The following is a 25,347-nucleotide window of genomic DNA, read 5'->3' as shown; positions in this document are numbered from 1 at the left end:
CAATTAAATCAGCATCTCTGGGGTGGGCCCAGGCATTAATATTTTTGGAGTGCTTTCCACAAGATTTCAATGTGCAGCCAGAACGGAAATCCCCTACTTTGTGTTGTGTGTTTCCATGTGTTGTAAAAAAAAAAAATGTTAGTGTGTGTGTTTGTCATCCAGGACTATAAAATAAACTGTATAAATTTTCTACTGTTGAATAAAAAATTAGAGACTTATTAGCACACCATTATGTAGGTCAGAGATAATGTGGGCAGGTTTGACTGGGTTCTCCGCTCAGGGTCTCACAAGGCTGAAATCAAGGTCTTGGCTAAACTAGGCTCTTATGTGGATGTTCTGGACAAGAATCTGCTTTTGACTCTTTTTAGGCTCTGTAGGATTCCATTTCTTGTGGTTGTCTGACTGAGATCCCACTTCTCTTGTTAGGCAGCAGCTGACTCTGCTCGGAGCTTCTAGAGGCTCCTATATTTCTTGTCACGTGGCCCCTTCTATCTGTGAACCAGCAAAGGTACAACTCCTTCTCATTCTTTGAATCTTTTTGATGTACCCTTCTGTAACAAGTCAGAAAAAAACTCACTGCTTTTAAAGTGTTCATTTCAGCGTTTTAAATGATCATGTCAAGGCCATATCACCAGGTCAGCTGACTTGGGGCTTTAATTATATTGAAAACTCTGTTCACAGCAGTCCCTACTTTAGTATTTGATTGAATAACAAGAGAAGGAGAATCTTGGCAGGAGGGCATCTTTAGAATTCTGTCTGCCACAATACTCCAAAATTTCCTGGCTGACAACAATAACCATTTATTTCTCACAATTCTGTAGGTTGGCAGTCGGGCTCAGCGAGGACAGCTCACCTCTGCTCCACATGGGGTGAGCGGGGCTCACTCACGTATTTGCAGTCAGTTGGTAGAGCTGACTGTGATACTGGCTGGTCCTTGATTACTTCACATACCTTGGGCTCAGCTGGTATGTCTGGGATGGCCTCGCCTCAATTATCACATGGTCTTTGTTTTGCTCTCACCCCACAGGTTCTTTATCTTCAAAGAGGCTAGCCTGGGCTTGCCTCAAGATGTACAGGTCCAAGAGAGTGAGAGTGGAAGCTCTAAGATCTCTTTTGAAAATCGCACAAAATCACGTCTGCCACTTCCTTTTGGTCAAAGCAAGTCATGAGGCCACTTGAGACTCGGGAAGTAGGGGAGACAGACTCCACTACTTGACAGAAGGAGCAGTAAAACATTTATAGCCGTGTATAACATATCATAGTGAGTAATCAGTATTTATGATGATATGTTAACAAAAGAGTGTTGGGTGTGGTGTTAGAGGCACAGAAAGCACAAGTAGATGGATCTGAGCTTTTCTCAGCTAGAGCCCAAAATATTTCAGGTCGCTCTGAGAAAATCCCAAGTGACTGACCAAAACTATGTGAAGGTATGACCATCAGGTGCAAGCTACTCAGATGGCAGAAACAAAACAATCAGCTGCTCCAAGTCTAAGCTTTCAAATCTTAGTGATGACATCGTGCAACTTGCTGTCCAGCTCTTGAAAGAGCCACAAGAATCAAAGAATTCTCTTTCCCAGATGAATGTCAAATAGTGAGAAGAGGAGCATTTCTCTCCATTAGTTTGAGGAGACCCTTGTTGCCATTAAGGATTTAGAAGTCCCTCCTAACCTTATAATTTTGCTGAAATCATAAATAATTGAACATATTTAGTTAACATTTTTTCCATGAGGACATGTTGTCTTCCACAACTATACAACCCCATTCGACCATGTAAGGCGAATAAAGTATATTTATTTCCATTACTTGAAAGGTGGGTAAAGTGCTTTTATTTCCATTAATAGACAATAGAGTCAAGGCAGCCACATCTGTTAAACTAAAAAGTCCTTTGTTCACTGAAATTTCCATTGTCACATTTGGAAATCAACAGTAGCTTGGAGGTTGCTCCACAGCAATTGATCTTTTACATCACCATCAGAATGATTTTTCTAAACGGCCTTGGTCACTAAATTACTCCCTTATTGCTTAAAAAAGCTTCCATCGTTGCCTGTAGCAAAAAAAAAAAATAAATAAATCCCAACTTCCTTAGTCTTGTATACAAGGCCTTTGCCAAAATGGCCTCAACGATGGGAACTTATCATCTCCCGTTATTTCTCTAAATCATGCTTGGAAGCCAGGATTGTTCATTCATTAATTTAGTTATTCATTCATTCACACAAGTATGCTTTGAGGGCCTATTGTGAGCCATAGATAGTCATCTAGTTCCTAGAGATTCAAAGATGAACAAAGTATTGTTTCTTTTCCCAATCCGGATGAGGCTTACTGGAGAAAATAACAAAGATAATAAATGACAATTAAAGTGGACACAGTGTGGTAATTATGATGGTTCTTCAACCTAGATACCCTTTTGCAAACATTCCTTTATTCAATATACATTTGGTGAGTGCCTACTGCTGAGCATTGTGAAAGTACCTAGAGAAACCAGTGGGAAGACATTGAGCTTTAATTGGACCTCCATGGTGAATGAAGAAACAAACCAGAAGGAGGAGGAGGGGGAGGAAGAGGAGGAAAAGGAGGAGGAAGGGTAGGAGGAGGGCGGGATGAAAGTGAATAAAGGTAGATTCAGGAGAGCTTATCTGTCTTTCCTTGGGCAGCACTGTCCTGTGACAGGAAGAACCTCTAGTCTGGGTGATTGTAGAGCATGTTAGAAAATGCTGCTGCCCTGTGACCCATGAGAAAGCATGTGACCCAAGTACTGACCTGGTTGTCCACATTGGTGGGGCTGTGACATGAAAATGTTTTCCCTGAAAGTGTCAGTGGCAGACTTGGGACAAAGGACAGGCTAACATTCTCTCTCAAATCTGTTTCCCTTCTGTTCTCCCAAGTTTTCTGATTGTGGTTCTTGGAAAATGGGGAGAGAAGCAGAGGAATTGGGTTAAAGAGATAAAGTAAATTGCCTTCATTCTGGGGCTGTTTTGTATCTTGTCCCGATTATTTCCCATCCTGTCAAGTGATGGGAAGTCTGGACTAGGACTGAGCTGGAGCCTGGGAAATCCAGGCATAGCCTGCCATCTGATACTGCATGGAGCCCCCCTTCACTCCCATCTGCCCTTCCACCCAAAGCTTTCTCATAAGGAAAATGAGAACGTCAATGGAAGACAGAACGAGTAGGTGTAGGTTGAAAGAGGAAAGGAGAAGGGCAAGAGGGTGAAGATTCGACAGAGTCACAGAAATGATAAATCTAAATCCCCTTTTTATGCCCGGGGCTCCTATCAAACCAAACTTCCTATTGCCTGCATATGTAGGGTTTTGCCATTGTCTTCACTGCTACATGTGTGAAACCTGTCCCTCCTTTAAGGTCCAGGGCAAGCACAGCCACCTCTTCTCTGACATTTCCTCTGATGTGCTGACTGGAAGCAGTCTAGCCCCTGATCTCCTTGGGTCTCCCTATGAACTCCTTTGATGGCTTTATTATTGTCTACATCACAATCAGATCTCAGGTGCATGCCATTTCCCATTCTTGAGTGTGAGCTTAAATCGGTGGCAGACTCCAATAGCTAGCACACCTTTGTAATTCTCCCCAACAATTCCTAACCTAATCCTGCATGTAATTAGACACTTATACATCTCAGGGTCCTGAAACTGAAGTTTTAGCTCATTCTGGCTGCCTGCTCCACACAGCCCTCTCTGCCTCTGAGTGACTAACCATGCTCTGTTGCCTCCTGTGGGTCTAGAGTTGATGATCATGTTTGCTCTTACTAGACCCCAGACACTGGACTTCTCTTCTCGTTTCCCCACACCTTACTCACAGTTTGTAAATTCTGCCTCTGTGAGACTCTACTCAGATTATCCTAATAGGAGTGTGTTGTCCGTTTCTTCCTCAGACCCTAACTGACATAGTATTTTGTCAACGACAGTAATAACAGCTACTATTTGTGGGACCACTTTATATATTTTTTTCCATCTCCTTTGTTCTTATAATAAACTAAAAGTTGGATAATTTTAACCTAATTTTACCCTCCAGGGATTCAGTAAAGTTAAGTAATTTACCTGAAGTTATCTAAAGTTGTAAGGTCTCAATTCATGTTGCCTTCTTACAGGAGTCCTTAGTACTTGAAATATCCCCTTCCTGCTGAGCTCTACCTTGACTTTTTTATCCCTTTTATAACACCATCAGATATTCTCTAATTTGTTGGTGCATTATTTACTTGTCTCATCCAATCAGAATGTGTGCTCTGCAGAAGCAAGACTTCATTTCATTCAGGGCTTTACCCTCTGGAACATACTTGATACTCAGTAACTATATGTTGAATGAATGAGAGACACTCTTCAATCCTGTAAACCTTCCTTTACACTAGGAGTAGCCTGGGATTATGTCCTTTTCATTTGCATCAAGATCTTCAAACCCAGGGTTTAAATCATGAAATTATATCCACATCCACTCTTTGGGCCCAAAATAGGGAATCTCAAGTTGATTTTGATACTGTAACAGAAAAATTAAAGAGCCAATCAAGAAAAAGCAGAGTTGAGAGACAGGTGGGGGTGAGAAATAAGAGGTAGGGTTGTGCAAAGACTTCAAAGGTTGTGGACATTGCACCTTAAAGCAACAGCAAAGTAAAAATAGTCACAATTTAATAAATAAATAAATAAATAAATAAATAAAATTGAATAAACAATTTAATAAATAAGTAACCCCTGTAGAATTTCAAAACCAAATAATCCACTCTCTTGAAAAAAAATCAACTGAGAATAGAGTATGTAGTATATATTCTGTAAATACTCTACAATCTATTCCCTGTGGAAAAAAATTTCCACATGCTCTACTAAATTTACTGCTAGTGACTATTGTATACACCTACACAATGTCACATTTAAAATATTTTAAAATTTCAAATGAAAATATTTCAAGTCCATATGATCCTTCCATACATATAAGTAGTCATCTCCCCCCACCCAAACCAATTTTGGTCTTAAAAAATTCTCAACAATCCTTTCATTTTGTCCCATAACCTGTCTCTCTGCATAGAGCTGGCCCTGTCTGATGGATGTATACATGAACCTTTATTCTGGGCTTTTTTTTTTTTTTTGTCTAGGAAGGACAGGAATAAGTTAAACTCTCATTTCTCCATCATGTTGTTAGAGGCAGTTAGGTTCTAACCGGATGCCTGGAGGCCAGCAGGGAGGAAGTCATGGCCAGCTATCGGGAAAGTCAGAGGCCTGTCCTGGCAGCATTCCAAAATAAAGCCACAAGAAGCCAGATCAAACCACGCAGGCCCAAGATGGCTGACCAAGGCAGCCGGAAACCTCTGACCAAATAAGGAAGAAAAAGCAGGAAACCTTGCTTCCAAGAAATCTCTGCCCCGAGTAATGATTATTCCAGTCCCTTGTTAACAACTATCAATAAAAGACACAAACCAAACCCCAGCATGCAGCTCTCTCTGGAGCTTGCCTGCCCTCACATCGTGAGAGTGTACTTTTGCTATAATAAACTTTATTGCTTGTACTGCTTATCCTGTGTGTTGTGTCTGTCCTTGAATTCCTTCTCATGATGAGAACAGGAGCCTTGGACAGGCTAAGTCAAGGTCTAAGGGACTGGGACCTCCTCAATCCACCGGTCAACACTGTGTTCCCTGCTCCCCACTGCAAATTCCCCACAGACATCACTTCAAGGACATCCCTGGGAGCTTCCCCAAAACTATAGTCTGTAGTTCTCCAGGCTGTAAATCCTTGAGCCTGGGAACCTAGTACTGTGCTTGGCACATAAATGGAACGATTCGGTTGGTTACCTGGAGGAACTTAGGGCTTCCTCAAAAGAATAAATAACTTACGGCTATCATGTTTTTTCCTTTCCATAGAAGTTATTGCTCAATTAGAAGTCTCTGTCTTGATACTATATTAACTGGTTAGATATAAAGACCTTTGCTCCTTAAAAATTGTTCCTGAGTGAATTCAAAAGGAGCCTTAAAATCCCTGGCATTGGCACGGAGCAGCATGAACGTCTGCAGAAAAGCATTGCAGTCTAGAATAAGAATAGTGTACAGATGACACCATGGGCCAGGGACAAGCCTGAGTGACTCCCTTGCTGGCTAGTCTTAACTGGACCCAAAGGCTCCGGTCCCTGCTGACATCAAACAAAGGCTTCAAATAAAGACCACATCCATGCAAGTCATAAGCAAACCTAGATAACTTGTGTGAAGTATTTACTGTTTTTTTTTTTTCTTGTCAGATAGTTTTCTGTATCTAAAATCCTTGTAAACTCCATAGACACACCGTGAAGAAATCCTTGCCATCACTGTGCTGTTACCTGACCGCACACCATCACTTCTGGAGAAGAAAATCCATGCATCCTATGTCCCAAAGGTGAACCATGGCTTCTGCCCATCTCCATGACTGTGAGGACACAATCTGTGGACGGCACATGCAGCTGTGACCAACTTGACTTTCAGCGAGTCCCTTGGCTTAGCACATCTGTGTTAGCACCTCTGGGGCCTAGTGGTTTTGCATATACATGCAGCAGCAGTACAAAACCTGCATAAAAATTGTGAATTGTCAGTGACCCACAGTTCCTTGAATCAATCTGACTTTTGGCCAATAAAATTTATATTTCTTTCAGAAAATACACATAGCGGTACGTTTTGGGCTGTCCTCATATACATTTTTTCAAGCAAATTGTCATTGTCTTGAGATGAATGAGCTTTAACAGCTGCTGTTCCAAACAAAAGTTACAAAAAGGCAGAGGGAGAGGGCAGGGAGTGTTATACAGAACATCTAGCTCAAAGAGTTTTAGGGGCACTTGGGTGGTTCAGTCAGTTAAGCCTCAGGTCGTGATCTCACTGCTCAGTGAATTTGGGCCCCACATAGGGCTCTGTGCTGACAGCTGGAGCCTGCTTCAGACTCTGGGTCTCCCTCTGTCTCTGACCCCTCCTCCTCCCCCTGCTAGCACTCTCTTTCTCTCTCTCTCTCTCTCTCAAAAATTAAAAAAAAGGCATAAAAGAGTTTTGCTGTTTCTGTTTTGCAGCTAGTTTTGCTGTGCCATCTATGCTGTGCGAGTTCAAACTCTCAATTTCCTAAGTAACAAGATTATATCAACCAAGATCTAACATGTTTCAAGTCTAACTTTATACTGCAGAAGCCAGTTGACCTGGGGTTGCCCCATGATCTCGGCGATTTACGAGCCTATATGCTGTGCAAATTTGCCCTTCTCCAAAAAATAAACTAACCAGTTTCTTCATCTGTTAAATGGGTATGATAATAGCATACATCCCTTTTAGAGAGTTTATGGAGATTAAGTGAGTTTCTATGTATAAAGTGTTCAGGCAGCATTGGCACCAGGAAATACATTCTATATATTAGCTATTAGCTAAATATTTTAATTTTTATTATTGTTCTGTCTTCATTGAGGAAAGCTAATCCAAAGTTTCTCATTGCCAGGGGTAATGCAGGCCCAGTGATTGTGTGACTGTTCTTGTAGGCATGCATTTGAGTAGCAAAGATTTGTGGAGGGGCTTCAATTTTATGATATATGGATGAAAGAGATGTGAATCTCCTTGAAACTCTGCAAAAATAGTCACAAATGTGAACCTCTTCCCAGTGACGTTACTTCTTTCTGGATAAACAAGTCAAGACCCCTTCCAGTGAAATCGTTCTAAGTGAAGACTATCCTTTTTGTGTGTGTGTGATAGGAGTCTGAAATAAGCATTTCAATTAGATTCATTAAGACAGTTATTACTTGGTAATTGAATAGCAACAGATTGCAAAGGAATACTTATTGAGGTCTAATAAGTATGTAGGAGAGAAATCTTCTCCTTCTGTAATTCCATCAGCTATAAACCAGTGTAATTAGATTCTTACTAACACATTTAAATTGAAGGGAATGTTGAGGCATATAATTGGCACTTAGGAAGATACCTGTATTACGTTAAGGTGCTTTCCATTTACATACTTATTAAGTGTCAGTTTAAGTTGTTGAATAATTGAGACTAGTGGACAATGGTAGGTCAAGTGGTTAAGCAAGAATTAAGTTATTACACGTATTAATAAATTGGGGTCAGATAATCTTAAAACATAAAATGCAAGTTTGTTGTGTTCATAAATTTGCATCAATACCCATAAAATTTCAATGCAACTCATGGACAAATTCAGAACTCAAATTCATGAATTATTTTCTCAAGTATAATAGATTTATTCATTCACTTACACTCATCTTTTGAGAAACTACTACTTAAAAAAAAGCATGTTACTTACAATCAGTTTGATAACGGAGATAAGTTCATTGTATAAAAAATCCATAATTTGTGACACGAGTATGCTGGGAGAGCAAAACAGAAGAAAAAAAAACGAATTATTTTCATGGCACACAATCCTATTTAGGATTTCAATTTTCTACCAGCGATACAACTAGATATTTCTTTTCCCAAATCAGTGTACAAATTTCAGAGGCAGACCTCTACTCTTTATTTTTGATACAAAATGATTACCAGATGCTGTGTGTATAGCAAGTTAAATTAAGTACTTATGAAACCACAGATAACTTTTCATAATAAAAATGTATTTAATTGTTGGGGAAGTTACATTTAATGCAATTATATTAAGAAGCAGCCAAAATTTGGATAATGCAATTTGCCTTTTGTTGAAACCATTCATAAGAAAATATAATTTCTTTTTAAATCCAGGACACTAGTCTCCCAGAAAATCCACAGGGAAATGCAGGAAAACAAACACTGAAGTGACTGCACATGTGTGGTTGTTGTGACTGGTTCAGACTGCATTTACAAGGCAGAAGGCTCATTTGATTGACAACTGGTGCAAAAAAGTACCGTTTTTGTTACCAAAGTGCCTGGGAAGCAAAGAAAAGCCAACAACCATCTCCAACCCCGTTCCCCAGACACCAAAACCTAGAACTTGATAATATCTATTTTTGAAATTTTCTAATGAGTAAACCTTGCCAGAATGTGTACAGATGGCTAAAAGTTCACATTGTGTGAAACATTTCCCCCTCGCCTCTCTTTTTAACTGCTTACTTTTCTACGAGAGGACAGAGAGAAGAGAATATGTCTTCTTTACTATTCTGGCACCATTTTGATTTTACTATCAAAGCTCTGGTGATACCACTACCTTATATTTATAAATCCAGTGCCTTATCGGACAGACCGACCTCTCCCCTCTCCCTGTTTGTCAGAGATGCCATTGTCTCCCTCGTCTTTCATACTCACTATCACAGGCCTGCATCTGACACTGCCCTTTTCTCCCCGTCACTAAGAAATAAATGTCACTAAGCCTTGTCACTTTTCCTTTGCAACATCTCTAAAGTTCTGTCCTAGCTCTCCAAGTCTGTTAAACCCTTACCCATGTTTTATCCTGTGCGAAGACATAAAACGGGCTTATGTGACAACTGGAGGGATTTACCTTGAATGTAAGGGAGAATTTCTTGACCATGAAACATTGGAAAAGGCTCCTAAGAGAGTCTTGTAATGTTTAAGAATGACAGACTCACCTTGGACAGGAACCAGTTTAAATTTTCTGAAACCCAACTTTACTCATCTGCTTATTTGTGGTCATTCTTCTCTCTTCTAGGCAGCCCTCACATCACTCCTTCTAGCTCATATTTCTGCCTTCATTATTTCCCCCTCAACCACATAAATGGATTTCTCTATTATTGATACCTTAACATTTCTTTACAAATTCCCGTGAATAACTCCCTCAAGAGTCAATTAAATGACCTTTGCAATAGAGGCTCATATTTATTAAGCACTGACTATGAGCCCGACAGTGTCATAAGCACGTTGCATATGTTATTTCATTTAATACCATAACAGCCATTTAAGGCCAGTTAATATCTCATTTTCCAAGTTGGGGAAATCAGATTCAAGTTAAACAACTTGTCAAAATTCTCATAGTTAACGCATGTGAATGGGTTTTCACCCAGGAAGTTCCCCTCTTAACTATCACGGCATAAAATAAGTCACGTCATCACACTTCAGCTTTGTTTCCAATAGAGCAGGCGTTTGCTGGTCATTTATCCAGGGTCCATCCCCCTCTCATTTCTTTTTTTTTTTTTTTTTTTTTTTTTTTTTTTTTTTTTTTTTTCTTTTTATTTTTCTTTTTTTTTTTTTTTTTTTTTAAATTTTTTTTTCAACGTTTATTTATTTTTGGGACAGAGAGAGACAGAGCATGAACGGGGGAGGGGCAGAGAGAGAGGGAGACACAGCATGGGAAACAGGCTCCAGGCTCTGAGCCATCAGCCCAGAGCCCGACGCGGGGCTCGAACTCACGGAGTGCGAGATCGTGACCTGGCTGAAGTCGGACACTCAACCGACTGCGCCACCCAGGCGCCCCCCCCCTCTCATTTCTTAATAGTACCCAGGATTTCATGAAAAACTAAAAGGTCACTCATCCCCAAATTGTCCCAGTACTTGTGAGAAACTGACCCGCTTACAGCTCCAACAATGGACCCTTGTTGACTGAAACTAATCAAGGTATTCCATATCCATTCCATTCATTTATATAATGGTAGACATGTGACATAAGTGTCCAAACCTCGGGGCATCTGGGTGGCTCCGTGGGTTAAGCGTCCGACTTCAGCTCAGGTCATTATCTTGCAGTACTTGAGTTCGAGCCCCCCGTCGGGCTCTGTGCTGGCAGAATCCTGCTTCGAATTCTGTGTCTCCCTCTCTTTCTCTGTCCCTCCCCCACTTGCACTCTGTCTCTGCTCTCTCAACAACAAATAAACGTTTTTTTAAAAATTAAAAATAAATAAATAAATGTCTAAACCTCAAACTTCTTGCTTGGAAGGCCAGAGCAGAAACATTCTCCCTGTTCTTAATGTGAAAGCAGCAGCATGACATTCCAATCGCTACAGACACTCATCTTAGGAGCACAAGAAACACCAGTCCTAGGATAAAGTACCATCCAGAAGGCAGAGTGGAGGTATTGGAAGAAACTGATTGAGCTGTTTTGAAACCTGCTCAGCCTCAGGAGTTCTTGTTATCTGGACTAGTGAAATCCCCTTTATGGCGTAAGTCAACTTGAATTGGGGTATTGTAAGGGTGAAACTGTGTCCCATTTGTCTAGGACAGTCCAGGTTGATACCTGTTATCCTGGAATAATTATTAGCAATGCCTCCTTTCATTCCTAAAGTATCCTACTTTGGGTAATAAATCATATGGCCACCCTACTTTTTCTATAACTTGAAAGAATAAGTCCTAACCGATTCAGTTCTTTTTCAGTCAGACTTTATTTCTTCTTATGCTTCTCACAAATACTGTGCAACTGGCTGTGAGAAGATCAGAAAATAATTAAAGATCCCCTGATAAATGGAGCATGATAACTTTGGCATGTCAAATTCCTGACTCCTTCTTTCTTTCGGTCAGCTAAGAAAAGGTCTCTCCATGCACAAATCTAATGAAAAGGCCATTTGGGGATCTAAGATCCAGTGAGCGCCTGCCTGCTATAAGCCACACCTAACCTCAGCTGATCACTGGTCACGAGCATCACTGCTGTGAATCTAGAAGCATCTCACCCACATTCACTTTGTCAGCAGGTGAAGATTTAGTCTGTTTCTTGTTGTTCTATAAACAGTCAAATGTAGCCCTTAGAATAGAAAGAACTATGCATCACTGAACATCATATTGATGCCCCAGCATAGCACATCAATGCCAACACCCTGGGAACCAGATTGAAAAGGTGTTCTGGCATCTGAGTCAGAGCTAGAGCGATGTACTGAGTTAACTATGGATCCCAGCTAGGAACGCTAATTTTAGCAGGGGAAGAGAAAGAGAAATTGGGAAGAAAATAGCTCTAATGGAGAATATTAATTGAGAACTTTTAGATCTCTTATCTTGAAATGCAGCACAGGCTTTAGGAATCAGAGTGTGGGGAAGAGAAAACATAATGATTACAAAGGAAAAATAAGGAAGGAGTAAAGTACCATAATTATTCATGTACTTTCCAACCTTGAGTATTTCCTTCCACTCAAATTCTAAGAAAATTTTTGAAAATATTTACCTTTTCTCCTGATTAATCTTCATCTCCTAAACTTCCCCCCACCCAACTTTAAGAAAAAGCTTTAAAATAGCAATTATTACAACTAGTAAAATAAGCATAACAGGATATCCTGGCTGGGCAGAGAATGGGGCTCCAATATTTTGAGTGTGTCTCTTTCCATATAGTAATTGTACCTACAATTACTAGTAGAACATAAGTTGCAACTTATCTAATGAGCCTGGTTGGTGCCATGTGGACTATACTTCTAGGGGCCCCAAAAGGTCTGCACCCAGGGGAAAAGAATCTGTTGAGGAAGGTCAGATAAGAAACAGGCCTAGGTCCTGAAAGGGATTGGGGGTTCTGAGCACAGCTTGAAGGTGCCTGTAGAAGTGGTCCTTATCCAGGACTCCAGGAATCTATGGCTGGATAACAGAGTATTCCCCAGTTTAGTAAATTAAAGCAACAACCATTGTATAAAGGTCTGGGTTTGGCCAGTTCCTCTGCATCAGGTGGCATTACTGAGGTCACTCTGTGTTATTCAGCCGGTGACCGGGTTCACATGCTTGGGGCCTTGGCAGGATGGCTGGAAGGCTGGACTCAGCAGAGCCCACTTCCTCTCCACATAGTTTCTCCAGCAGGGTTGTTGGACTTGGAGTGTCCAAGTGGTCCAAGACCACTTGGTCGGTGCAGTGTTCCAAGAGGTCAGGGCAGAGGCGTGAAGATCAGGCCAAGATCCACTGTAGATTCACCTCCCTGTACTCTCAGCCAAACACAGGCCAGCTAGATTCATGGGCAAAAGTGCATCAGAGAGTTTGCCCACATCTACAGTCTGCCACATCCAGCTGTGTGTGTGTGTGTGTGTGTGCATGTGTGTGTGTGGACAATAAAAGAACAGATCTTCAAACACTTGAGGGCCGTTCATATAATCATATGCTGGAGATTTTGTCTTTTTCAGAGTTAAAAGTGAAGTCATTTTCTACCCTTTGTTTCAGGCACATCTGGCACACCACCTTAGACCTCGGCAAGGTGACGGCAGTACTCACCACTGTGGTGATACAAGCAGATTTCCACCTCACATCTGCATCTCTGAGGAACTGCTGACCTGTGGGCTGCTCATCTGGTAGAGGGGACTACGCCTGACCTAGGGAGGAAGAAAGAGCTGGATCACTGATGGTGGTGATATTTTGAAGCTCAATCTGACTTTCTGCAGGAAATCCTGCCTTCCACTGTCAACATGACCGGCCCCTTCCTCCCCTTCTGATAAGGCTGTCTGGGTAGCGCTCCAGTTTCCCTGACATGGAAAACGGTTAATTTTCAATTTCTGCAGGATTCAAGCAACAGTAACTGAGACAGGAATTGCATTCTTTCCAGAATCAGAATGGTCTCTCCCTAGAAACATCAGGGCAGGGCTACAGAGTCTTGGTGAGATAGAGACCAGGTTTAGAAAATGGTAGAGATGAACCAAAAAAGACCAGTTACCCTGGAAATGGAGTGGAATGGGGTATGCAGTTAAATATGTAAGGGACTTGGAGCCTTTGAGATCTGGGTGTTCAAACAACTCTGGCTGATTGGCTGGTGGAGCCTGAGTTGAGCACCTTTCATAGATGGGATCTTTTTTCTTTTCCCTTTTCTTTTCTTTTCTTTTCTCTTTCCTTTTCTTTTCTTTCTCTTCTTTTCTTTTTCTTTCCTCTTTCTTTCTTTCTTCCAACTTACTTTAGTGAACAGAATTAAAATAAAACATCAGCTAGCTACTGACACCTGACTTAGCAAAAGGAAAAGTGAAAACAATAGAAGAGTGATGTAAAATCATGTCCTTTCTTCCGCTCCATTGCCTTCCTTCTCCACATGGACAGTTTGTGTTTCAGACCTCATCAGAGAGGCGGGAGGTCCTCCTGAGCTCCACTTACAGGCTTTTGCAGAGGTCCCTTGGGCGTCCACAAAGTGATCCTGCTTCAGGCTGGAAACAGGCTGAACATCCCTACATCTTTTTTCCCCTTGGATTATAAGTGCGTAAATTGTAAACCTGAAACTTGAAAAACAAAAAGGAAATTCTTAATGGAAGCATCATTTGTAACCATGTCCTGCTAAGTCCCTCTTCTTGGTTATTTTTCATAAATATGAATATCACATTTCACTATATATAGTCATTTCATGAAGGGGAGAAGTTAATAAAGAGAAGGTATTGGCAATCTAATCGTCCATCTCCTTCTCCTTCTTCTCTTTTTTTCCCTCCAACTTCTTATGTTGAAATTTTAAGCATACAACCAACTTGGAAGAATGCTGCTGTGAACAACTGTATATCCAATAAGATTATACCATTAACATTTTGAATATACTTGCTTTATCACATATATATCATCAGTTGAGATGATCTTAGTTTTAAACTTCAATTTGAATTGCAGTGTAACTCAGTTTCCATTAATGAGGTGACAATTTCATAATAGTTGTTGTGATTTCCAATGGACTTGAGGCAATGCTGTGTTTAATATTCTGTTTTCTCTCCTTCCTTTTTAAGACAACTTTCTCAAAAAGGTAAAGAATAAGCCTACTAACATTTATATGTATTATTTAAGAATAACAACTATAGAAATGAGAAGAGAATAAATTGTTTAGATCAAAAATGATCTTTTGATTCAACATTCATATGTTAGAGAGGACGTATTGAGAAACCACAGACATGTGTGTATCTGTATACATATGTACATGTAGAGAAGGAGAGAGAAAAAATAACCACTCCTTGTGTGTGAGAGAGAATTTATCTCTCAGATAGCATGATGAAAAAGTCAGTTCATCTTTTGAGAAGAAAATAAAAACTAGGGGAAAGAAAAGACCATGAGTCATTGTGTAGGCTGAACATACAAATACCTCTGAATCATTAAGTAACTTGCCCCAGCTTTATTGAGACATAATTGACATATAACTACTGTGTATGTTTAAAGTATACAACATGATGATTTGATACAACTATATATAGTGAAACAGCTACCACAATAAGGTTAAGTGAATACATCCAGCACCTCACATAATTACCATTTTTGTGTATGAGAACATTTAAGATCTACTCTCTAAGCATCTTTCAAGTATATAATACACTGTTGCTAATTATAGTCACGTGCTGCACATTATATCCCCAGAACTTACTATTTTACAATTAGAAGTTTGTGCCCTTTAACAAACATCTTCTCATTTTCCCCAACTTCCAGCCCCTCACAACAATTCTACTCTCTGTTTCTATGAGTTTGGCTTTTTTAGATTCCACATGTAAGTAATATACAGTTTTTGTCTTTCTTTGTCTCACTTATTTCACTTATCATAATGCTCCCATGGTCTACCCATGTTGTCACAAATGTCAGGAGTTTCTTTTTTTATGGCCAAATAATATACCATTGTGTATATAAACACCACATCTTCTTTATCCATTCATCTGTCAATGCACACAAGTTGTTTTCATGTCTTGGCTATTATGGATACTGTTGCAGTGAACACAGGAGTACAGATATCTCTTCAAGACAGTGATTTCATTTCCCTTGGATACAGACGCAGAAGTGGAATTGCTGGATCATATGGTAGTTTTATTTTTAATTTTTAAAAGGAAATTCCATACTGTTTTCCACAGTGGCTGCACCAGTTTGCATCCCCACCAACATTGCACAAGGGTTCTCTTCTCTCTGTGTTCTTACTAACACTGGTTACCCCTTATCTTTTTTACAAAAGCCAGTCTTACAGATGTGAACTGATATCTCGCCACTTTGATTTGCATTTCCTTGATGATTAATGATGTTGAGGATCTTTTCATGTACCTGTTGGTCTTTTGCATGTCCTTTGGGAAAATATCTATTCAAGTACTCTGCCTATCTTTAAATCAGATTACTTGTTTGTTTGGTTGCCTATTTTGTGATTAAGTCATATGAGTCTGTCACGAAGGTAAAAACGATAGGTGAAATAATAGGATACCTACCAGGTATGTCTCCTGTAGCTTTTGGATGTAATACTGAGAAGCGAGTGGCAAATTCAGTGGGAAGTGATTCCTTTGGATGGTAAGAAATGTGGGAAGACAGCATAAACCTGAATACAGGTCTTCAAGTACAGAATACAGACAAGGTCTGAAAAGGAAGAGCAGAGGGCAATTCATCCCCACTGCACCACCAGGTACCCCAGCTGGCTGGGGTTATGGTTGATGGTTCAAGTAGGAGTCCATTTACATAGATTTTTCTGACCTGCACCACTCATTTTGTCAACGGTCTTTGTTTATGACTATTACAAAACTAAATGAATTAACATGGAAATGGAGAGAGCCTTCATCATATCCGCTGCCACCATTCTCTTTGATTTATGGAAAGTATTTGCTCTCCTGAACTTCTATGCTAGTGGTGATACATACAAAGGAACAGTGGGGGAAAACATTAACAGGATGATTCAGAAAGCGATAGGCTTAGACATCGGAATGTTATTAGGATGAGGAGAGAACTGGCTTTAGAGAGTGTGGTCAGGGAAAGACCTCTCTGAGGATAAGGCCTTTAAGTTTAGCTCTGAGTAGAGGAAGACAGACATGCAATTTTCTGGGAAAGGAGAGGTCTGGAGAAAAGGGGCGGTAAGGAGGCCCACAGATGAGATGAGTTCCTGTGGCTGCGGTAGAGGAAGTGAGGAAGAAATGGAGTCAGAAGTGGAGACAGAGGTCAAAGTTCACAATGCCCTGTTTGGATTTTCTCTCAAAGCCATCTGAGTGCTTTGCAATGGGAGATGAACTGTGGTGATAATCTGAGAAAAGTTTATGAAAAGATCAGCCTGCTTCCCTGTGACGTGCAAAGCTGGTAGCAGGGAGACCAGTCAAGGGACAGTTATAGCCTAGAGATAATGGATTAAGGCCATGATGGGGATCCTGATGCTGCTGGTCTGAGGACCACACTTCAAGAAGCACCAATTCTTTCAGTGGTTCTTAAACTTGGCCACGCATCAGAATGACTTAGGGAATTTAAGAATCCCAATGCCCCACCTGTGCTCCATATGGATTATATCAGAATTTTTGTGGGGTAGGATCAAGGCATTGGCGTTTTCTAAAACTCTCCCGGTGATTCAAATGCACAAACAAGTTTGAGAACTTGTGGTTGCAGGTACTGACAGGACGAGTCAATCGGTGACTGAGCTGGGGAATGGGCAGGCAGGAGCATTTGTGGAATGCCAACAGCCTGTTGCTTTTCAAGTTATGGTATAGGGACAGGGAGAGGAACTGTTTCATGGGGGTGGGAGTGTTTTTGGGTGAAGAGACCCACTCAAAACTTAGAAGTGGAAAGTTTAGTAAGAAGTCTTCACTTGGTTACGTTTTCTGTCTCCTATTCCATTTCAGAGAAGGCCAGCAGTCCGCTTACTCTGTCCAGCCTGAGTCCCTTCCTTAACTCCTCTCCCACCTTCAGAGCTGGAGCCTATGATCTAGAAGAAACTGAATACAAACCAAGCCTAACGGTAGCTTGTAGCTCATAAACTAAAAGTAAGCAAATTTGATTATGTGAATGCCATGCAGTGCAGTGTGACATTACCCCAGACTTTGTGGCATATTTAAATCATAAAAGTATGTTATGCTTCTTTTCCCTTAGTCCCCCAAGCCTTCATTGCTACATGGCCTCCCTGCTTTTTCATGTGTGTATTAGAGGCTTATGGGTTCTTCATTTTTAATAAATGAGATATTGATTTGTTTTGCAAAATGCTCCAACAGGTAAACCTTAATTGACTGTTCCTAAAGACTCAGGTTATAAAAAATCCATCAGACCCCACAATTACACTCTTGAGTTTTTTCTCCAAACTTCAGGAGACATGAAAAAGCATTCCCACCTCCATGACATCCTACAGAATGGCTCAGCTCCCTTATAAACAGAAGTTTCGCTCGCTCCCAGAGATGTCCCACGGAACTCTGACCTCTCGCATTCCATCATTTCCAGAGTGAATTTTCAACTCAGACGCTTCAGTTTGGCTTGAGGGGGAGGGGGGCCTCAGGTCTGAGCAAGTGCACACATTGGGGAGGGGAAAAAACAGCAATTTTCTCAAGAATCTAGAGGTCAAGTGCCTCATGTTGATCAAGGAAAAGGGTGAAGTTTCAGAGTGTAAAGGGATTACTGGTGCCCTGTGGCCTGCCTACTTGAGCAGGCATTTCTCTGAGATAACTGTAAAATCACATCCACACTCTGCAACCTACTGAAATGCTTGCCCATTGACAGTGCAAAAGGGAGGCAGGAAGACGGCAGGGTTGTAGGATAGATAGGATCATCTGAGCAGTATGTTCCAGAGCATGCAACCAGATCTTCCAGTCAGATAATTAGGCATTAAACTATGACACAAAAATGTAAACACGTGGTTATTAAACTAATGCACGAGGTCATTGGGCTAAATAGAGAACCCAATTTGTAGTTGCATTCTTGGTCCCGAGGCTATACCTTTGGGTTTTGAGGCATGGACTGAAATGTTCGTTTTTCAAAATATGGCAAAAATCAGGACTCCACATCACCAACAAGGCTTAAACAGCTCATGAATAAGAACCTTCAGGAGATCTCACGTTCACGCTGCAGAAATGCTCTAAGCGGCCCTCAAGCCATTCCCAACCAAATGCTCTCTAGATATCCTGAACAGATTAGTGCCAGCATTTGGTGGTGGGGTAAACCTAATTGTCTAGTTACTGCTTCCTTAATTTGATTACAGTTTTCCCCCAGTTTGGCCTACCTGCTGTAATAGTGGTTATCCTGTCAAAAGGAATTACTTCATACTGTGCAAAGATTCAGTTGGGACAGCATATGGTACTATGCAAATCACCAAGAATGATGCAAATCAGCTCAGATGGAATCTGAATGAGATGACATAGGCTGATATCATCAAACCAGGGAACCCCAATTCAACAGATCGTGGAACAATTACTGTGCCCTGGTAGATGAAGCTAATATAATTGTCTTTGTCTTCTCTAAACACATATATACACACACAATTTTACTTACTTTTTTTTGAAAAAGTGATTGCTGCCAGTTACTGGGCCAGCGGAAATCAAGCAATACACAGTACAAAGAACAAAGCAAAAACAAACAAACAAACAAACCACATGAAGGCTCCCCGTAGAAATAGCCCCAGAGAGGTATCAGGGAACTTAAGGGAACATCATTCCAGAGATCTATATACATATAGAAGAACGAAGGATGGAAAACAAATTTCACAAAAATGAAGTTGCTATACAAGTTATTTTTATCAAAATGTATCAAGTTTAATTTACCTAATTTATCAAGCTTAATTTTACCTTTTAACAGGATAAAAGCCAACAAAACATACACTGGTCTTCAGGTAAAATGTTTTTTAATTTCTACAAGACGCCTAAAATTTGAAAGTGAAGATTATGGGTAGCATTTATAGACTGAGAATTATTTTTCAAAAAAACTTCCTGTTTTGACTTTCCTGTTTATTGATTCCCTCCTAGAAATTATAAGGAAATCAGCATCCCACTCTTTCTCCCCACCTCTTGATTATTATTATTTAAGCTAGTCAATCCAGCCCAAACATTTGTGAGGTCTGAGGCAACAATAAAATAAAAACTTACTTAACCTGTGCCTAAACATTTAAGTGTTATAAATGCTAGCTGTCAAATGAAATTCTCTTTAACCTCCTACTTCAACAAACATACCTTCATAATGACAAAATTTAAAAACGTGTGAAACTATAGTTTCTGCATCTGGCTAACAGTTGGCGAATATCATAGACAAGTGTTTATAATTATTTTTGCTTCTACTGATGTTTTCCAATGTTTAAATAAGTGATCAAATACATACATAATTTATGAAGTATTAGGTATTTATTTTTTGTATTTTAGCCAAATCACCTATTATGTTTTTATAACTGAGATTTTCGCATAACATGTATTCTACTCACAGTAGTGAGATAAAGAATTAACACAAAATGTAATTTTCATATACTATGTGAATATGTTTGGGTCAGAAGTGTAAATTGAGGTAAACATAAACATAAAACAATCGAAATTATTATTCATATGGATTTCTCACAAGTGGTCAATTGTAGTTTATTATTAAATGTTGTCATGGATTAGTGTGAGGTCACTCATATTTTTTCTTATACTTATTAAGAGCTTGGATTGCTATAAGATTCTTTTTTAAAAAATCCTTTATCATGAATTATTTTGATGTAGATCATTTTATCAGGTTTTCTTGTGACACAGTAAGTTATTTTGTATAGCCTGACACCCAATGAATGCCATATGATATTTTACTATTACTCTTAATGTTTCAATAAAAGTTTCTTTTATTATATCTCTGAATATTTTAAGGCTCCATTTGTCTTGTATCACGTGAGGAGCTGTATAGGACAGCAGTTTAGAACATGGACCCTGGAACCAGATTGCAGGTTTCAAACATCAGCTCTGCTGCTTACCTTCTAAGTGAACTTGGCTATGTTACTGAACCTCTTTGTGCCTTGTTTTTTATCACCTATTGTGTAAGTCTGTATCGACCACTGTAACAAAATACTGTAGACTGTGTGGCTTAAATAACAGCCACATTTAAGCTGTTATTTAATGTGGCTTAACATTAATTTCTCTGGAGACTGGAAGTCTGAGATCAGTATGCCATCATGGCTGGGTTCTGGGGAGCATCGTCCTGCTCACATGGTCCAGAGTGAGAGAGCAAGAGCGAGAACAAGAACAGACAAACAGAGACAGAATGTGAGCTCTCTGGGGTCTCCTCTTGTAAGGACACATCCTATTGGGTCAAGGCCCTATGCTTATTGTAACCTTAATTACTCCCTTAGAGGGCCATCTCCAAAGACAGCCACACTAGGCTCAAAATATGAATTTGGGGAGGGGGGGCACAAACATTCAGTCCAGTATACTTGTGAAATTGACATCTACTTTCATGTATATACAGTTGCCTTTGTATGCCTTCTGCTTTCATATTTTTCACTGTATTATTATCACTTTACTTTTAAAAAACATTTCCTATGATTCTTAAGTGATAATTCCCTCAGGCTTGTTATTCATGTTTCTGACATTTCCACCCAGTTTCTTCTTACCTTTTGTATTTTCTTTACATGGATTTCTTCTTTCCGATGGTTGGATTCTTCTCTTCCATTTCTTTTCTCTGCCAGCTCACTTTTCAACTTTTTAGCTGTCTCACTATGAGCTATGTGACATTTCTGTTATTATACAAGGGGCAGGTGATTGAGTCCAAATTTGGACAAAAGGGCCATGCCTACCCTGCAGAAGACTGAGGTGCATTTAATGTAAAATCTCCACCAGTCAGTAGTATGTGCAAGCACGTTCCTAACAGACCCTGAGAACATCCAGATTTGGGGTTGCTTTCATCGTGTTTCTCCAGAAGAGAAACTGGAGTCTGATGTGAGCAGGCACTCCCTCTTTCTCCCTTCAAATCAAATAAGGTGAACTATTCAGAAGCCACACTCTCATTCCTGGAGGCCATTGGCTGAACACATGTTGTCTTCACCTTCAGAACTAGGACCTGGGAACCCCCTACCAATCTCCAGTCCAAACAGAGCTCCTTTTGACCCCATCCCTGGCCTGCACATGCTATTCTCAGGCAGGGCCTGGCTCAGGCACAAATTTCGAAGACTCCCCTCTCAACACCTTTCCCTTTTTCTTGCCACCCTGCTCAGTCCCTAGTGTGTGTCGTCTGTTTTCTTGCCTCCAAACCTTGTGTTCAGCTAGCTGTCATTTACTTGTTGACAAATTGCTGGAAGTATTACCTGATGCATTTTACTTATCTCACTCAGAAGCATTACATTTTTTTTGTTTTAAATTTTAGAGCATGAGGGAGGGAGAGGGTCAAAGGAAGAGACAGAGAGAATCTTAAGTAGGTTTCACACCCAGGATAGAGTCCCACATGGGGCTCAATCCCACGACCCTGGGATCATGACCTGAGCCAAAATCAAGGGCCAGATGCTCTCAACCAACTGAACCACCCGGGAACATTACGTTTTAATAGTGCTGATTTAACACAAAGACATCATCAGGGTGCCTGGGTGGCTCAGTAGGTTAAAGGTCCAGCTCTTGATTTCAGTTCAGGTCATGATCCCAAGGTCATGGGATACAGCCCCATGTCAGACTCTTTGCTGACAGTGCAGAGACTGCTTAAGATTCTCTCTCTCCCTCTGCCCCTTTCCCTTACTCTTTCCCTCTCTCTCTGTCTCTCTCTCTCTCCCAAAAACAGACATAATCAATACCCAAAGAAATAAATCTTGAACAGTGAATTTTAAGCACTGTGGCTAAAAATGGTGCTGTATAGGGTCAGAGGGAGATTTTGTACTGAGGAGGCCCTGATCTTTGCTCTTCAAATCACTGCTCATAGGTCAAGTCTGCTTTGACAGTTCAATCTTATTCATTACCTTCTCTCCTCCCTCCCCTTCCACGCTCAGTTTCCAAACCCATGGCTCATACACCATTTCTCCTCTGGAATCCATTCCAGCTCTCCGGTGCAGCTACTCATATCCACCTGCACTTCTCCTAAAAACTGGCCTCCATTCCCATCTCCCTGCCTTCATTTAGGCTGTCCATTTTGTAGGGGTGCCTTTCTTATCCTTCTTCTTTTTACCTTTCCTGAATTTCAAAATCGGATTCAGCCCTGTGAGTGCCAACATAAATACCCCTTCCTCTGCAAAGACTTTGCCCAAATTCCTCAGTCAGAGCTCATTATATCTGCCTCCCAGGACCCTCCCAGTCCAGAGGATTTCAGGTGGAGCACATGCTGTAAAGTGTTTCATTCCTGTTCATGGTGTATGGTGCCTCCATAGAGAGTGGCCACTGGGTCCCAGCCAACTTGGAATGTTTGGCTTCCAGTAGAAGTTTGGGCACTCTGGCATCCAGTAGTTTGTGTGTTTGTCTGCTTTTAAAGAATGCTATTTATAGTTTCTTTCACTAACTAGCTCTGCACTCTTAGCCAAATCATTCCCATTTCTCTGGCCTCAGTTTCCTCCATTTTACAATGAGGAAGTTGGACAAGAAGTTGGACAAGAATTGTCCTCTGCCAACAATAAAATGCTGTGACACAGCATAATGGCCAGTCTCTCCAAAGTGAAGAATTAGTATTTTCTTCATAATATGATAAGAATGGTTTTTTAAGAGAACTGCTGACATATATCTGTGCAAATAAATACACGTTGCCCTCTCCATCTACTCATTTGGCCTGGACCCACAAGTTCTCATACTGAAGAGAACTGAGAAGGGATGCAAGAGACATACGTTCTATCTTATCAGGATAGGAGAGTACCATATCCCATGTTTATTCTATGAGTGCTTGCCATGGTTGTCCGCCCACTGTGAAGATGGGAAAGTTCTGGATGGCTTCTCCAGGGCAACATGAGGGTTAAAGATGGCTGCCAATGCATTGAGATATCATCACACCTGTCCTTCTCCTTGTTTTCTTTGCTCAGAATATTACAATGGAAATGCAGAAGAAAGCCTGAAGGAAATGTGAAGTTGAGAGGGACATTGCTTTCTGGCCATGACCATGTTCCTCTGATGATTTCATTTGGCTGACCGTTTTGCCCAGCCTTGATGGGTGCGAACCAATACCCATTTCCAAGGAAATGACATTAAACCTGACTTTTTCTCTCTGCCCACTATTAAACCATTTCCCTCTCCTGTACCCACACTCTGCTCCTATGGCAGATGCTGTGGGGGCCTGGCCCAGTGCTCCTACCCCACCCGCTGTGAGAGGTGGCTGTTAATGACTCACAGCTACCCCCTTCTCCAGAGAACCACCCTCAGAGGACAGAATCTGTCTTGCCTGGGAAGATAAATTCCCTCCCTAGAGGCCCATATGATGTCGACAGGCATAGAGAGAGATGACCTCCCTGCCTAAAAGGGGACGTGTGTTCTATGTGGCATGCACTCCAGGACATTTCTCCCATGAATAGACCAAGGCCAGGCTTTACCCAAGACCACATCCTTGCTAGGCTTCTCCCCCTACCCTGCCCTGTGTCAGGCTTTGCTTCTAAGGGACCCAGCCTGACTCAGCTCATCTCTCCTCAGACATTCCATATAATCCCCTTCTAGAAAAGCCACTTTAACTGGTAGACAGAATGCTTTGCTGCATGGCTGCCCTTTGGAGGCTTTATGTAATCCTAACAAATTTCCTCTGTGGTTCATCTATACTTAAGGGGCTAGCGGGTCTCTGGTAGTAATGGTTTCAGATCACTGGGGAGAAGAAAACGATGCTACATCCTGTAGTGTAGGAGAGCTGGCTTAGAATGAGAGGGGGCTGGGTCCAGTTCCATTACCAACACTCATTTCATTAAGAGAGAAGTTGGGGTAGCTCTTGGGTCTCAGTTTTCCCCTCTGTCAGGTGGAGAGAAGGAGAAGATGAGCCTGAAAGTCCCTTCCTGTTCTTCCATTCTAGGACTTGATGATTCACACTCTTTCTGTTTCTGCCCAGAAGGAACGTGTGCAGGAACAGATACGTACAGCGGTGAACCCTAAACTCTGTTATTCATTTTCTTTCTGCTTTAAAGCAGAGCAGCCAAACGCATACTTTAGTGGCATTTATTCAGCACTTAGTGCCTTCAAAGAACTGGTTTTGGATAACATGGTCCAAGCACTTACTTCTTGGTGGAAGCTGATGAAGGGGCTTCCTCTCTTCCTGCTGGCAACCAGTCTCTCCATGTCCCAGGCATTCACAGAACTGTGTGAGAGCCTGTTGAAAAAACCAAAACCTGCTCAGATCAGCACAAGATTCATCCTCAACACGGGGTGGGGAGGGGTGCTTATTGAGTCAGTCGTAGGCCACAACATTCATTTGAAAAGTAAACCGTTCACTTGTTTTTTCTTTCCTTTTAATTTTTCAAAATGCCTTCACATCCATTCCTCCATCTGGGCTTCCTGGCAACCTTGTACCACGCTACCTTGCCACTACTTGTTACCTTGTAATATATTTCTATCTGGAAAACAAAGAAACGGGGGAAAGGTGGGGCTGTGTGACTTCATTGTCGAGTCACGGAGCTTTAACGTCCAAAGTAGTGCGAGAGCACAACTGTCAGGCTCTTAGCTGCCTGAATTTCTACCAAATCACAAGGCCTTTCTCAATAGTCGAGAGCCTGCCTAAGTGTTCTCTAAGGATTTCAAGTTCCTTGGAAGGTGGATAATTGTGATACAGAAGGGGAGTGGTCTATGATGAAATAAGTTTGGCACATGATTGCTATGTTAAGCAGGCTGCTTTACAATCAGACATTTTGGAGCCTTCATGCTACTTACGTGTTCCAAGACAAAGCAATGCATGTAGCGATCCAAACGCACACGAACATATAGACCTTTACTTCCAGATCATCTTGCATCTTGGAAAGCACTCCAAGAAAGGATATTCACTGGTGTATATGATACCC

General features: G+C 41.0%; 1 long non-coding RNA gene across 1 annotated transcript; it reads right to left on the bottom strand.

Annotated features, from left to right (window-relative positions):
* Positions 1-259: 259 nt before the first annotated feature.
* On the bottom strand, positions 260-24,842 carry LOC123385955. The gene is made up of 5 exons (XR_006599267.1): positions 24,572-24,842; positions 13,887-14,008; positions 13,023-13,120; positions 8,242-8,305; positions 260-6,525 (listed from the first exon to the last, which is right to left on the bottom strand). It is a non-coding gene; the product is annotated as an uncharacterized LOC123385955 (long non-coding RNA).
* Between the last annotated feature and the right edge of the window lie 505 nt (positions 24,843-25,347).

Source organism: Felis catus, chromosome B3 (assembly GCF_018350175.1).
Source record: "Felis catus isolate Fca126 chromosome B3, F.catus_Fca126_mat1.0, whole genome shotgun sequence".
NCBI classification, from domain to species: Eukaryota; Metazoa; Chordata; class Mammalia; order Carnivora; family Felidae; genus Felis; species Felis catus.
The sequence above is the reverse complement of the archived record's forward strand: the minus strand, read 5'-3'. Positions and strand labels throughout refer to the sequence as shown.